Source organism: Scyliorhinus torazame, chromosome 11 (assembly GCF_047496885.1).
Source record: "Scyliorhinus torazame isolate Kashiwa2021f chromosome 11, sScyTor2.1, whole genome shotgun sequence".
NCBI lineage: Eukaryota > Metazoa > Chordata > Chondrichthyes > Carcharhiniformes > Scyliorhinidae > Scyliorhinus > Scyliorhinus torazame.
In genome coordinates this window covers 101,270,226-101,285,073 of record NC_092717.1, presented here as the reverse complement: position 1 = coordinate 101,285,073, position 14,848 = coordinate 101,270,226, and the positions used below count along the sequence as shown (strand labels likewise).

Sequence of the window (14,848 nt, the reverse complement as noted above, 5' to 3'; positions counted from 1 at the left end):
GGTGGAAGGGGATGTGGGGGATATGGGGGAGAGGGATATGGGGAGGGCTATATGGGGGAAGGGGGGATATGGGGGGGTTATGGGGATATGGGGAAGGGGGATGCGAGGGATATGGGGGTAGGAGGATATGGGGGATATGGGGAGGGGGGATATGGGGGAAGGGGATATGAGGGATATGGGGAGCGGAGATATGGGGGATATGGGGGAAGGAGGATATGGGGAGGGGGGATATGGGGAGGGAGGAAATGGGGGAAGGTGGATATGGGGGAAGGGGGATATGGGGGAGGGGGGATATGGGGGAGGGGGGATAGGGGGAAGGGGGATATGGGGGAGGGGGGATATGGGGGATATGGGGAGGGGGATATGGGGGAAGGGGATATGGGGAAGGGGGATATGGGGAAGGGGGATATGGAGAATATGGGGGAGGGGGATATTGGGGATATGGGGGAGGGTGATATGGGGGAAGGAGGATATGGGGAAGGAGGATATGGGTTATGGGGGAGGGGGGATATGTGGGATATGGGGGAGGGGGATATGGGAGAAGGGTGATATGGGGAGGGGGATTTGGGGATATGGGGAGGGGGATATGGGGGAGGGGGATAGGGGGATATCGGGAGGGGGGATAGGGGGATATCGGGAGGGGGGATATGGGGCATATGGGTGAAGGGGGATATGGGGGATATGGGGAGGGGGATATGGAGGAGGGGGAATATGGAGGAGGGGGATATGGAGGATATGGGGAAAGGGGGGATGTGGGGGATATGGGGAGGGGGGATGTGGGGGATATGGGGGAGAGGGGATGTGGGGGATATGGGGGGAGGGGGATATTGGGGGAAGGGAGATATTGGGAATATGGGGAGGGGGATATGGGGATATGGGGGAAGGGGGATGTGGGGGAAGGGGGATGTGGGGGATATGGGGGAGTAGGGATATGGGGGATATGGGGGGAGGGTGATATGGGGGATAAGGGGGATGTGGGGATATGGGGGAGGGGATATGGGGGAAGGGGGATATGGGGGAAGGGTGATATGGGGGAGGGGGATATGGGGGAAGGGGATTTGGGGGAAGGATAATATGGGGAATATGGGGAAGGGGATGTGGGGGATATGGGGGAGTGGGGATATGGGGAGGGGAATATGGGGAGGGGAATATGGGGAAGGGGGATATGGGGAAGGGGATGTGGGGGAAATGGGGAAGTTGGATATGGGGAGAGGGAATATGGGGGATATGGGGAGGGGGATATGGGGATGTGGGGGAAGGGGGATGTGGGGGAAGGGGGATGTGGGGATATGGGGGAGTGGGGATATGGGGGATATGGGGGAAGGGTGATATGGGGGATATGGGGGAAGGGTGATATGGGGAATATGGGGGAGGGGGGATATGGGGGAAGGGGGATATGGGGAAGGGGGATATGGGGGAAGGGTGATATGGGGAAGGGGGATGTGGGGGAAGGGGGATGTGGGGGATATGAGGGAGTGGGGATATGGGGAGGGGAATATGGGGAAGGGGATGTGGGGGATATGGGGAAGGGGGATATGGGGAGGGGGATATGTGGAGGGGTGATATGGGGAGGGGGGATATGGGGGATATGGGGATGGGGGATATGGGGGAAGGGTGATATGGGGAATATGGGGGAAGGGTGATATGGGGAATATGGGGGAGGGGATCTGGGGATATGGGGGAAGGGGGATATAGGGGAGGGGTGATATGGGGGAGAGGGGATATGAGGGGATATGGGGGATATGGGGAGGGGGGATATGGGGGATATGGGGATATGGGGGAGGGGGTTATGGGGGAAGGGGGATATGGGGGAAGGGTGATATGGGGAATATGGGGGAGGGGATCTGGGGATATGGGGAAGGGGGATATAGGGGAGGGGTGATAAGGGGGAGGGGGGATATGGGGGATATGGGGAGGGGGGATATGGGGGATATGGGGATATGGGGGAGGGGGTTATGGGGGAAGGGGGATATGGGGGAAGGGTGATATGTGGAATATGGGGGAGGGGGGATATGGGGATATGGTGGAAGGGGGATGTGGGGGATATGGGGTGTGGGGCTATGGGGATGGGCTGTCGGTGGCTCACTTGCTGGTGGGCCCCCAACCTCTGCATCGGCAAACTCCCGGTCCTCAGGTCCGCCAGCCAGTTCCAAGGCTGGAGAATCGCGCCATAGGCAAAAAGATCAAAGTCTACCTTTTAGCATCGTAGTAGCGCATGATACAATGCTAGTGTAGTCATTGATTAATCAAAGCAATCAATCTTTTATCGCTCTTTGTCCAGGTGAATTCACAGTGAGACAGATGCTTGTTTCTATTGAGTAAACACTCCTGTTCTATTCAAACTGAGGAGTGCAGATCAGCAGTGCCATTGAGTTGTGTACCACAGCATCACAGGGCATAGAGTCAATATTTGATAACAATTAGCAATAGTTGAGTAATAGGCCATTTACAAATGCGCTTGCTTCCTTTGCTGTACATTTAGTCACGTACGAATACTGCAAATGTATTTTCCTTTAATTTAGCACTTAAGGTGGCCCATGTTGACACTTTTCCCCCCCCAGTTTAGACAGTCTGGTCTCAGTGAATTTGCTGGGAATTTAGGAATTCACTCTGCCATGTGTAAGTTTTACAGTTTCATTCTGGTCTCTTGTGACAGCTGGAAGTAAGTCCACTGAATTACCTGACAGTAAGAACAATGCAAATGTTGCACTGCTGTCTAGTAATGGAAAGGTGAGACGGTACATTCTCATAATTGACTCTATCTTCAATGTAACACATCATTATTGTTATCCTTCGCATTAATGAGTAAACACACTTTGTTCAAAATGTCTCAAAAAGTTTAAAGTAAGATATATCTCGCATGGTCTGTGAAGCAGCACGGTAGTATAGTGGTTAGCACAATTGCTTCACAGCTCCAGGGTCCCAGGTTCGATTCCCGGCTTGGGTCACTGTCTGTGTGGAGTCTGCACATCCTCCCCTTGTGTGCATGGGTTTCCTCCGGGTGCTCCGGTTTCCTCCCACAGTCCAAAGATGTGCAGGTTAGGTGGATTGGCCATGCTAAATTGCCCTTAGTATTGGGTGGGGTTACTGGGTTGTGGGGATAGGGTGGAGGTGTGGGCTTGGGTAGGATGCTCTTTCCAAGAGCCGGTGAAGACTCGATGGGCCGAATGGCCTCCTTCTGCGCTGTAAATTCTATGATTCTATGATTAAGTGCAGCCAAAGAAATACTATGGCGTTGGTCTCTTGCAGCTATTTCGAAGCCACTTGAGTTACTGAAGCTGCTGGTTTCAAACTGACTAATGAGTCCGGTATTAACGATGCACGTTAGTACTTTTGGAAAACAACATCTTTAATTATGTAGATGGAAAATCTGAGCAAGATTGTACAGTTTGGCTTGTGTATGTCGAACTACACAGATAATAAAGCTGGGGTGTAGTGTTCAGTAACCAAGAGACACCATGTGCCTAAGCAGGTCCACCCAGCCCACAAAGCACCTCTCTCAATTTTGGCTCCTGCAATGGAGAAACAATCAGGTTACAGTTTCAAATCTCGCGGTTAATCACTCTCACTCTTCTCAAGCTCAGTAAACACAGTGGGCGCGATTCTCCACTCCCACGCCGGTTGGGAGAATCGCCTGGGCCGCCAAAATTTCCGGGGACACCGGTCCGACGCCCTCCCGCGATTCTCCCAAGCGGCGGGAATGGGCCGATCGTGTTTCGCGGGCCGCAGGCCGGAGAATCGCCGGAGATACCTAAAATGGCGATTCTCCGGCACCCCCGCGATTCTGAGGCCCGGATGGGCCGAGCGGCCAGGCCAAAACGGCGGGTTCCCCCCGGCGCCGTCCACACCTGGTCGCTGCAGTCGTGGGCGGTGCGTGAACGTTGGGGGGGGCGGCCTGTGGGGGGGCGAGGGGGGATCCTGCACCGGGCTTCACCTTGAATGTAGGGTGGCCCGTGATCGGTGCCCACCGATCGTCGGGCCGTCCTCTCTGAAGGAGGACCTCCTTCCTTCCGCGGCCCCGCAAGATTCGTCCCCCATCTTCTTGCAGGGCGGATTTGGACAGGACAGCAACCATGCATGCGCGGGTGACGTCCATTATGCGGCGCCGGCCGCCTCATCTATTCGGCGCCGCTTTTACGCGGGCGACAAGGCCTGGCGTGGGTAGATGTCGCGGCCCCGATACTGGCCCATTCTCCGGGCCTGAATCGCTCGGGACCGGGGCCGTTCCGCGCCGTCGTGAACCTCGACGGCGCGGCCACTTCAGCGTGGGGGTGGAGAATCGCGCCCAGTAACTTTCACTTATCTCATCCGGGTCGGAGAATTGCCAGGGGCTGGCGTGAATCCCGGCCTCGCTGGTTGCCGAATTCTCCGGCACCGGATATTCGGCGGGAGTGGGAATCAGGATGCGCCAGTTGGCGGGCCCCCCCCGCCGCTAAAATGCCTGTCCCGCCGGCGTAGATGAAACCACCTACCTTACCGGCGGGACAAGGCGGCGCGGGCGGGCTCCGGGGTCCTGGGGGGGGGGTGCGGGGCGATCTGGCCCCGGGGGGCTGCCCCCACGGTGGCCTGGCCTGCGATCAGGGCCCACCGATCCGCGGGCGGGCCTGTGTCGTGGGGGCATTCTTTCCCTTCCGCCTTCGCCACGGTCTCCACCATGGCGGAGGCGGAAGAGACTCCCTCCACTGCGCATGCGCGGGAATGCCGTCAGCGGCCGTTAACGCTCCCGCGCATGCGCCACCCGGAGATGTCATTCCGCGCCAGCTGGCGGGGCACCAAAGGCCTTTTCCGCCAGCTGGCGGGGCGGAAATTCGTCCGGCGCGGGCCTAGCCCCTTAAGGTTGGGGCTCGGCCCCCCAAGATGCGGAGCATTCCGCACCTTTGGGGCGGCGCGATGCCCGACTGATTTGCGCAGTTTTGGGCGCCAGTCGGCGGACATCGCGCCGATACCGGAGAATTTTGCCCAATAACTCTATTATCTTAGGCTGTTTAATGCAGTAACTCTCACCTATCTCTGCCAATGCATCTTTTACACAGGATATGAATGTCATTGGTTAGGCCAGCACCCCTAATGGCCCTTGCGAAGCTGGTGCTGAGCTACCTTCTTCAACAAGTGCAGTCCATTTGTTGAAGCTACTCCTACAGTCCTATCAGGGAGGGTTCCAGGATTCTGACCCAGTGACAAAGAATTTCCAGGGTGTGTGAATTGAAGGGAAAGCTGCAGATGGTGGTGTTCTCATCTACCTGCTGTCATAGAATCATAGATTCACTATAATGCAGAAGGAAGCTATTCGCCCCATTGGGTCTGCATTGACCCTCTGAAAGAGCACCCTACCTAGGCCCATGCCCCGCCATCCCCATCCCGTAGCCCCACCTAACCTTTTGAACACTGAAGGGCAATTTAGCATGGCCAATCCACCAAACCTGCACATCTTTGGACTGTGGGAGGAAACCGGAGCACCCGGAGGAAACCCACGCACACACGAGGAGGATGTGCAGACTCCGCACAGACAGTCACCTAAGGTCGGAATTGAGCCCGGGTCCCTGGTGCTGTGAGGCAGCAGTGCTAACCACTATACCACCATGTGGACCAGCGATTCAGCGGTCCACAGGGGGCCAGCACGATGCCGGAGTGCTGTGCGCTGCTCCGGTGCCGAAAGGCAATAAACACATTGAACTCATTTCAAAGTCTGGAGCATCTTACCGGCTCGTTGGTCTCGGGGTAAGATTCTCGCTTCGGGGGTGTACTGCACGGAAATGTGAGAGGTCCCGGGTTCAGATCCCGGACGAGCCCTTTGATGAGGTTTTCTGTTGGTCAAGCAACACGTTTTCTTCAGGGGGCAGCACGGTAGCATTGTGGATAGCACAATTGCTTCACAGCTCCAGGGTCCCAGGTTCGATTCTGGCTTGGGTCACTGTCTGTGCGGAGTCTGCACATCCTCCCCGGGTGTGCGTGGGTTTCCTCCGGGTGCTCCGGTTTCCTCCCACAGTCCAAAGATGTGCAGGTTAGGTGGATTGGCCATGATAAATTGCCCTTAGTGTCCAAAATTGCCCTTAGTGTTGGATGGGGTTACTGGGTTATGGGGATAGGGTGGCGGTGTTGACCTTGGGTAGGGTGCTCTTTCCAAGAGCCGGTGCAGACTCGATGGGCCGAATGGCCTCCTTCTGCACTGTAAATTCTATGATCTTTTACTTAAAACTGCACCAAGTGGCAGCCTGTGTTATTCCAAACTACATAACACAACAGCACTCATCCAGGTAGGGGGCGGTATTCCATTACATTCCTGACTTGTACCTTGTGGACAGGCTTTGGGGAGTCAGGATGTGAGTTATTGTGTAATGCAATAACTCTCACTTATCTCTGTCAGCATTACATAGTCACTCTGGTGTATCTCAGTCCGTGTATTATCATGCCTATTTTCTCTTCCACAATGCATGTCCAAGGCAACCAAAGCTGGTACAACTGGGTGTGCAGATGATTTCTATTAGTCTGTTTATCAGCATGGGCAGTAATTGATATGTACCTAGCGGCATGGTGGAGGGCTGAAAGGGAGGCAGAAGGCATCTGACTTCCTCCAGGGGCAGGAGGGAGCGCTTTGGTCAACAAAGTTTGGTATAAAAAAAGCCTAATTTCACTGCCGAGTTAACCAAGCTTTAGGAAACTTGTGTGGCAAGAGTTAAATTTAAATCAGGCTTTCAATTGCATTGTGGGACCCGAAGTGTTCCGCCTCTACAAAATCGGAGACTTGCACACCTTATTATCCGCTGCCATCAAAGTTGACAAAAGACACATATGCGATGAGGGGCCTGTGTTTTGCATCTTCTAGGATTTGATTCTCCTGACGTCCTGCTTCTCGTTGTGGGGAGATTAACATTGAGTCATGTTTCTGCTTCGGAGAGTAGATTGATCACATTGGCTCCTTTCACTTATTTACAACACTTTAGTGTAGGATGTTTTGGTTTTATTACTCTTCTGTAGTATGTTCTGATACACTACTGAATGTAATATATGTTACTCAATGCTGTTGCTGATGAGGTTTTCTGAATCTTGATGAAAAAGACTCAAAGTCGTCCAGCAGTAACAAAAGATTTATTGAGTAACTAAAACAATAATTTTGTGAGTTCTTTACTTTAATATTAATACTAATAGTAAGGTGAACAAGATCTAAATACAGTAACTATGTTTAACTACACTAATCACTCTGAGCTAATCTATACTCCTGCTCTCGTCACAGTACACCCAAAAGAGAGAGGCACATTGCGGTTGCAATGGGGTACTGCCCTCTAGTGATCATCTGAAGCTACTGATTACACATTAACCACTTATGTACAAGCACATACAGAGATCATGACAGTTTCTGAATGCTAAACACCCATTCACGGTGGTCTCAGAATTGCAATTATTAGTTCATTTAAACTTTTATTTCAGTCTGGCGCGCTTTCCTGCTATTATCAATTTGCTTGACAGTTAAAATACTGTGACTGCTGATGTGTTATATGAGTTGGTTTAACACTGACTGCAGCTGGATGCAGTAAGACGAGAAACAGGCTTCCGACACAGGAGATGGTTCAACACTGTTTATTGAACCTGCTGGTTGCTGTACATAATCTGCTGTGGGTTGACACTCTATTAATCTAGACTGATAACCTCTGTCTGGCTTGACCAGACTGGTTCTCTGTCACATGGAGACGGTGCTCACTGCACTGTGCACCCTGACTATCTCTGTAGCTGTATCCAGTGAGAAGAGACAGAGTCTTGATGCCTCATGTGTTTTATAGTGGTGGTGTCCCCTGCAGTGTCCCGTCTGGTAATTGTTTGTTCTGTGTCCTGTGTGTTTATTAGTTATTCTGTGTGTCAGTCACTGCCTGTCTGTATCTCATTATATACATGAGTGGATATTATGACAACTATATGCAAGAAAAAGAGAACAATCTAGAGAATTAATGTTCAACAGAAATTTTCATTCTGCTGTTTGTTTAGAAGGAAGTCCAAAGGTTTGCACCTGACTGGTAAGATGAAACCGTGGGCCGGGATCAAATGGAGTCGGGTTCAGTAAAATAAAATGTCCACAGAGAGGGGAAAGCAGAAATCAAAACTCAATTTCTGCCCCTTGATATTAGGGGGTTGTGGATTTGGACCCGACATGCTGCAATTTGGAAATAGTCAGTACCAAAGTAGAAGTGGGCATTTCAGAACTTCCAGAATTTTTATCGAGGTCGGTGCATTTTGGAAACCCTTAATCACACATGCAGATTAGAGATATGAACCATGGGTTGGAGGCTGAAAAAGTATAAAAGGTGAGTAAAAATGGTGCCGCCTCCTTTGCAGTGCATCATGTAATGTTGCAACCTGAGTTCTATCTGTGTTTACTAAAGTAACTGATAACCCTGAAGAAGAGTCGTATGGACTCAAAATGTCAACTCTTTTCTCTGTCCACAGATGCTGCCAGACTTGCTGTTTTCCAGCATTTTCTGTTTTTATTATAACTGATAACAGTGGTATGATTGGAAAATGTAAGTGACCAGTACATAATGTGGTTGCCAGGTTGTTACACTGGCAAGCTGTAAAGTGCAACAAGAGCATTATTAAAATGGGAATGTCTTAAAATCATTAGAATAGATTATCCACTGAATAATGGATAATCCGCATTGTGCAATATTGAAAGTCTAACCCAGTTGAGATTCAGGTCTAATTATTTAAACACTCTGTATTGCTTTTGTTTATTATTTTCTGAACAAAAGGTAGTATCAATGAATATTGCACCTTATTATCTCTGAAGATACCCTGTAGGCTGCAGAGCTAAAATTTAAAGGGAACTATGCAGATGTCATCTACATTTCATAAGCCAGGCTTGGCCAATCAAAGCAGATTTGTTTGCTATCAAAAAGAACCCTGCAACCTACACTTAGACTTAATTTTTCTAAGAATTCATTGGATGTGGGCATCACTGGCTGCGCCAATATTTACTGCCCATCGTTTTAACTGGAGGTGATCGCGGACAGGTCGGTCACCAACGTGGAGGTTGGCAGAAGCCACAGAGCTGAGGAACAACCAGCCCCACCCGCAGGACCTGTCAGATGGTTCATATCTCTAATCTGAGATACTGCCATACTGACAGACCCATCCATCCCACATGTCCATTCTCCCGCATGTCCTCCAGCCGTTGGCACTGGCCCATCCGGGGTGGCCTCCTCGCCAGCCACCCAGCACACCACCTCAGAAGAGTGCTCCGAGGAAGACACGATTGAGGCATCACAGCTGTCAACCCCGTCCTCCACCAGTGCAGGTACACGCACCTCGGTGGGAAATGCTAGTGGTCAGGCTTCTGGGGCACAATCTGGTGAGCACCACACAGTCGCTGATGTACATCAGGTGGAGGCAGGAACCCCCAGGCGAGACAGCAGTCAGAGGGCAGCTGGATCCCAGGACCCGGCTGGGTCCCAACCTGATGCTGAGCCTGTGGAACAGGGTTACCCGGAGCTGATGAAGACGTGAGGGAATGCCCGGGACATTCAGAGGGAGGTGTCAGCATCACTCCAGGGCTGATTGGAGGAGTCCCAGAGGCTACAAGCACAGGAGGTGTCACTGGCAATGCGCAGCACTGAGGCCAACACTGCGAGGGCGGCGACTGCAGTGGAGAGCCTGGTGCACGGCGTCGGCACCATTAGTGAAGGTGTCCAAGGTGTCGCAGTCGGTGACGGACATGGCTGAGGGTCTCGGCAGAATGTCTGACTCACTGGGGGATGTTATCCAGAACCAGGCTGACCTTGATGAGATGCTGCGGGACATGTCCTGCTCTCATATGGGAATGGCTGAGGCACTGCGGAACTTGTCCCAGTCACAGGTGAGCATTGCCGAGGCGCTGTAGAGCATGCCCCAGTTACTGAGGAGTATCGCCGAGGGTGTTGACACAATGGTGCAGACCATGGGGAGCCGCCAGGGCCGGTCGAGCCTGATGATGCAGGGGCAGCTGGGATTCAAACCAGCTGACCCTGCGTCCCAGCGTGAAGCCTTGGGCCCTATGGGCACCGACCTGGATGAGGGGACGCTGGGTGCTAACCCGGACCCATCCCATGGAGTGATGACAGTGGCCACCAGCTCCCCCGAGCTCCACCCCTTTGATGAGGCCAAGTCTAGCGGTCAGCACACGCACAGGGCGGCTCAGCTATGCATGTGCCGCCGACAAGTGCGCCGGGGCCTTCCGGCTCCAGAGCCCCGAGAGGATGCCCGCCCGGGGCATCGAAGGCCACGGGATGAGGTAGGCAGCTGGCTGCCTCCACCTCTGATGTGCATCCTGGGGAGACACCTAGACATAGCGGTAGTTAGGAAGGCCAGGCACGTTGTGAATCACTGAGCGCACCGGGAGAGCGGGGGGTAGGTAGCGGTGAGGATTGGGGGAGGCTGGGGTGGGTGGTTGGCGAGGGGGGGGGGGGGGGGTGGGCGGCACCATCGGGAGAGTGGGGAATTGTATAACACATCAAACACCCTTGAGCACAACACGTGTGACGCGTCTGTCACTTCCTTCTGCAATGCGTGCCAACCTCCGAACCCTTGGCTCATTTCTCCAGGCATCTCACCCTCCCTACGCCCAGGCACACCACGTGCAGGTGATGGGTGTGAATGAGCACACAGCAGACAGGCAGCGGTCACACTATGGCATAGGTTGAGGAGCACCAGCGCTCAGCTCTCTGCGGGTTATCATCATCCCCCTGCCCTCGACAGTGTCCCGCTGACAGTGCCGACACAGACCCAGCACCCTGGCGTGACGTTGCACAGACCCTGGGAGGGTGGGGTTTGGGGGTGTGGGATGAGTAAGGTAGCGATGATGGTCCAGGACTCATTCTAAGTGATGTAGGCGAGTAAGAGGGCCTCCCAGGCCCTCGGAGCCTGCCGGACCCTAACCGTTGCTGCCTGTCCTGCAGCCTCCGGCTGGTCATCTGGTTCCTACCTGGACTCGTTCTCCAGCCCCTGCTGTTCCAGCGCCACCTCAGCATCCTTGCCCTACTCCTCCTCGGAGGTGGCCACATGTTCCTCATCATCAACCTCTATCCTGTCGCCCTACTGTGCACTGGAGTGCGCCACCAGAGAAGTCAAGGCATCGGAACCGCATCTTGAGGAGTCCAATGCACTGCTCAATCACAGCCCGGTGGCCGCATAGGCCTCATTGTATCGGGTCTCCGCCTCAATCTCCGACCTCCATAATGCCGTCATTAGCCAGGTCCTCAGCGGGTATCCCTTATCCCCCCAAGAGCTAGCCACCCATCCTGGGGTGGTCCTCGAAGAGGTCGGGGATAGCCGACTGCCCTAGGATGTAGCTGTCGTGCACACACCGTGGGAAGCGTGCACACACATGCATTATCTTCATGTGGTGGACGCACGTGAGCTGTATGTTCAGGGAGTGGAACCCTTTATGTTAACGAAGGGCAGTCCCAGATGGTCCAGTGAACACATGCATGCCATCCACTACCCCCAGGACCTGTGGCATCTGGCGATGGTGGAGAAACTTGCTGCATGAGCATCCTGTTGGGCATGGTCCATGTCAAAGTTTATATAGTTCTCTGCCGGGTATACAGGGGATTTGTGACCTATCGGATGCACCCGTGGGCTGTGCCTGAGAGGTGCCACACAGGTCCCCGCTCAAGCCCTGGAAGGATCCTGAGGCATAAATGTTCAGGGCTGCGGTGACCTTGATGGCCGCCGGGAGGGGGTGTCCTGGTGCCAAGTCGGTGAGGACGTGGCACAGGTGCCACACCATCTTCTTGTTGCGGCAGAGCCTCCTGTGGCACACGCTGTCCGTCATCTTTTCAAATAACCAACGACGCCTGTACACCCTGTGCTATCGCGGGAATCCCCCTCTGGGCCCTCCCTGGCCTGATGGGCGGCCGGGTCCTCAGAGATTGGGACGGGCCCCGGCAAGTGAACCGCTGCCTCGAGCTGCTGCTGCCTCCGGATCTGGTGTCTCGCCGCCTGGCCTCGCAGCAGCACCACTAGGGCACGTTCTTCTGGGTCCAAAACCTGTGCCATAGCATTCAATATCTGTAAGGCATTGGGAGAGGGTGTTAGACTGACAAACAACAGTGGCTCACACCCCAGGACCCTCAATTTCCCCATGGATCCCTCCTCCCCCTCACCTGGAACGCCCTGCCCACGTACTCCCGGCCATAGCAGGTTCCCCCCACTGGACCCCAAATGCTGTACCCCGGACACCCACTCATAACGTCACTCGGACTGGGCCCAGGTCCCCTCCCCAAGGAACCCACCCACCCTCCGGCCGTGGACATGCCCCTTGAGCTGTCCCCATCCCAGAGTCCAGGGATCACGGTCTGATTGGGATGCGAGGTAATAGCTCCCACATGCTACATGGTCTTCCCACCCACGGAAACCACTTGGGTTGTGTGAAGTGCTCAATTAACCATGCTTGCCAATTCTCTATTAGCGATAGTCTTCAGCTGCATGGCCAGAGGCCTCGGCAGTCGGTGGGGTTTATGGGTGGTCAGTGGGGCAGACAGGCAGGGACAAGGGTTGCTCCCAGTACGGGTAAACACGATCCAGGGTTTAGCATGGTGGGGCCCCGAGTGGTTGATCCCCCCGTTTGCCCCCCTCCCCCAGCGCCTCCCCCTCCACCCTCCTATGGCAGCCCACCCTTGCGGAGGGCACTCCACCCCCAGCCGGGGTCCCCCCTCCCACAGCCAAGGGTCCCCCACCCTCCGCTGAGCACCGGGGTGGCAAGCCCAGTGCCCCCAGGTTCTTTGTGTTTGAGCAGAGATGGCTACTCATCTCCGCAGCTCCCCACAGAAGCCCTTCCACCAGGTTGTGGTATTCACCACAGGAGTGTAAACCGCACTTTTACCGGCCAGACCGTGCACGCCTGGTGAAGGTCTCCCGCCCCTTTGAACGCCTCAGTGTGGACTTCAAAGGACCCCTCCCCTCCACCGACCGCAACACATACTTTCTTGATGTGGTCAACGAGTATTCCCGATTCCCCTTCGCCGTCCCATACCCCAATATGACGTCTGCCACCGTCATCAAAGCCCTGAATACCATCTTCGCTCTGTTCGGTCTCCCCGCCTATGTCCACAGTGACCGGGGATCCTCATTTATGAGCGCGAGCTGCGCCAGTACCTGCTCAACAGGGGCATTGCCTCGAGCAAGATGACAACTACAACCCCAGGGGAAACGGGCAGGTGGAGCGGGAGAATGGGACGGTCTGGAGGGCCGCCCAGCTGGCCCTATGGTCCAGAAATCTCCCGGCCTCCCACTGGCAGGAGGTCCTCCCCAACGCACTTCACTCCATTCGGTCGCTCCTGTGCACTGCGACCAACGAAACCCCCCATGAAAGACTCTTTGCCTTCCCCAAGAAGTCCACCTCCGGGGTTTCGCTCCCGACATGGCTGGCAGCTCCAGGACCCGTTCTCCTCCGCAAGCAGGTGTGTCTCCACAAGGCGGACCGTTGGTTGAAAGAGTACAGCTACTCCATGCGAACCCGCAGTACGCCTACGTAGTGTACCCCGACGGCCGCAAAGACACAGTCACCCTCAGCGATCTCGCACCAGTTGGGTCCCTCCCCCCCCCTGTCCTGGCGCCACCCTCCTCGCCCCTGGCGCACCCCACTGCAGCCCCTGCTCCAGGATAATCCGTCCTCCCCTTGCTCCCACCCGGGGATGAAGAGGATTTCGACATGCTCCCGGAGTCACCGAAGACCAAGCCGACGCCCGAATCGCCACCAGCACTGCGACGCTCTCAACGACAGATCAAGGCGCCCGATCGCCTAAATTTGTAACCTTCTCTGTAATTTAAAACCAATCTGTATGTTTATTGTCGTGTTGGGTGTTCTGGTGTACAAACGATCCAACACGGCTGGAGATGGTGTAACTCAATTTTATTTACTACTTAACTATAACAGCACACTGCTAACTTGGGTACGTGCCTTACCAGCTAATCTGTGGACCCTGTGCGGTCTTGCGTAGTGCGCGCCTGCGCATCGCGTTCCTCTGCATCAGCATCACCTCTTTTGGCACCTACAAGCGCGGGAGTCCTCGGAAAGCGCGCGAAATGTCTGTGGGCTTCTGCATGGCCGTGATGGCTGCCATCTTGTCGGCATCCGGCCGCACCCCCAACTGGGAGATGTGGTCCACCAGGAACTTCCGCTTAGTGTGTCCAAAAGAGCATTTGGCTCGGTTAAGACGCAGGCCCTGGTCCCGTATCCGTTTAAAGACGCGCTGGAGGCGACTGATGTGCTCCTGTGGTGTGGTGGACCAAATAATGACATCGTCTACATAGACGCGCACCCCTTCGATGCCCTCCATCATCTGTTCCATGATGCGATGGATCACTTCAGAGGCCGATATGATGCCAAATGGCATCCTATTGTAGCAGTATCTGCCAAATGGAGTGTTGAAAGTGCACAGCTTCCTGCTGGACTGATCCAATTGAATCTGCCAGAAACCCTTTGAGGCATCAAGCTTGGTGAATATTTTTGCCCGAGCCATCTCGCATGTGATCTCCTCACGTTTGGGTATAGGGTAATGTTCCCTCATTATGTTGCGATTTAAGTCTTTTGAGTCTATACAGATCCGGAGCTCGCCGGAAGGCTTCTTGACGCACACCATGGAGCTGACCCATGGAGTCGGCTCCGTTACCCGGGAAAGCACTCCTTGGTCCTGAAAGTCCTGCAGCTGCTGCTTGAGGCGATCCTTGAGGGGTGCTGGGACCCTGCGAGGTGCATGAACTACCGGGGTGGCATCCTGTTTAAGCCTGATTTTGTACCCATGCCCTCGAAAACATCCTGGTTGTGCGTGAGGAATGAGTTGAGCTGCGCCCTAAAGTCTGCATCTGGGAAATTGGACGTGCC

General features: G+C 54.5%; 1 long non-coding RNA gene across 1 annotated transcript in view; it reads left to right on the top strand.

Annotated features, from left to right (window-relative positions):
* The first annotated feature begins 7,993 nt into the window (after positions 1 to 7,993).
* Positions 7,994 to 14,848, top strand: part of LOC140386009 (uncharacterized) — an 84,460-nt gene continuing 77,605 nt past the window's right edge. Inside the window, exon 1 of the long non-coding RNA XR_011933530.1 lies at positions 7,994 to 8,294. This is a non-coding gene — a long non-coding RNA (uncharacterized lncRNA). The remainder of the gene's footprint in view (positions 8,295 to 14,848) is intronic.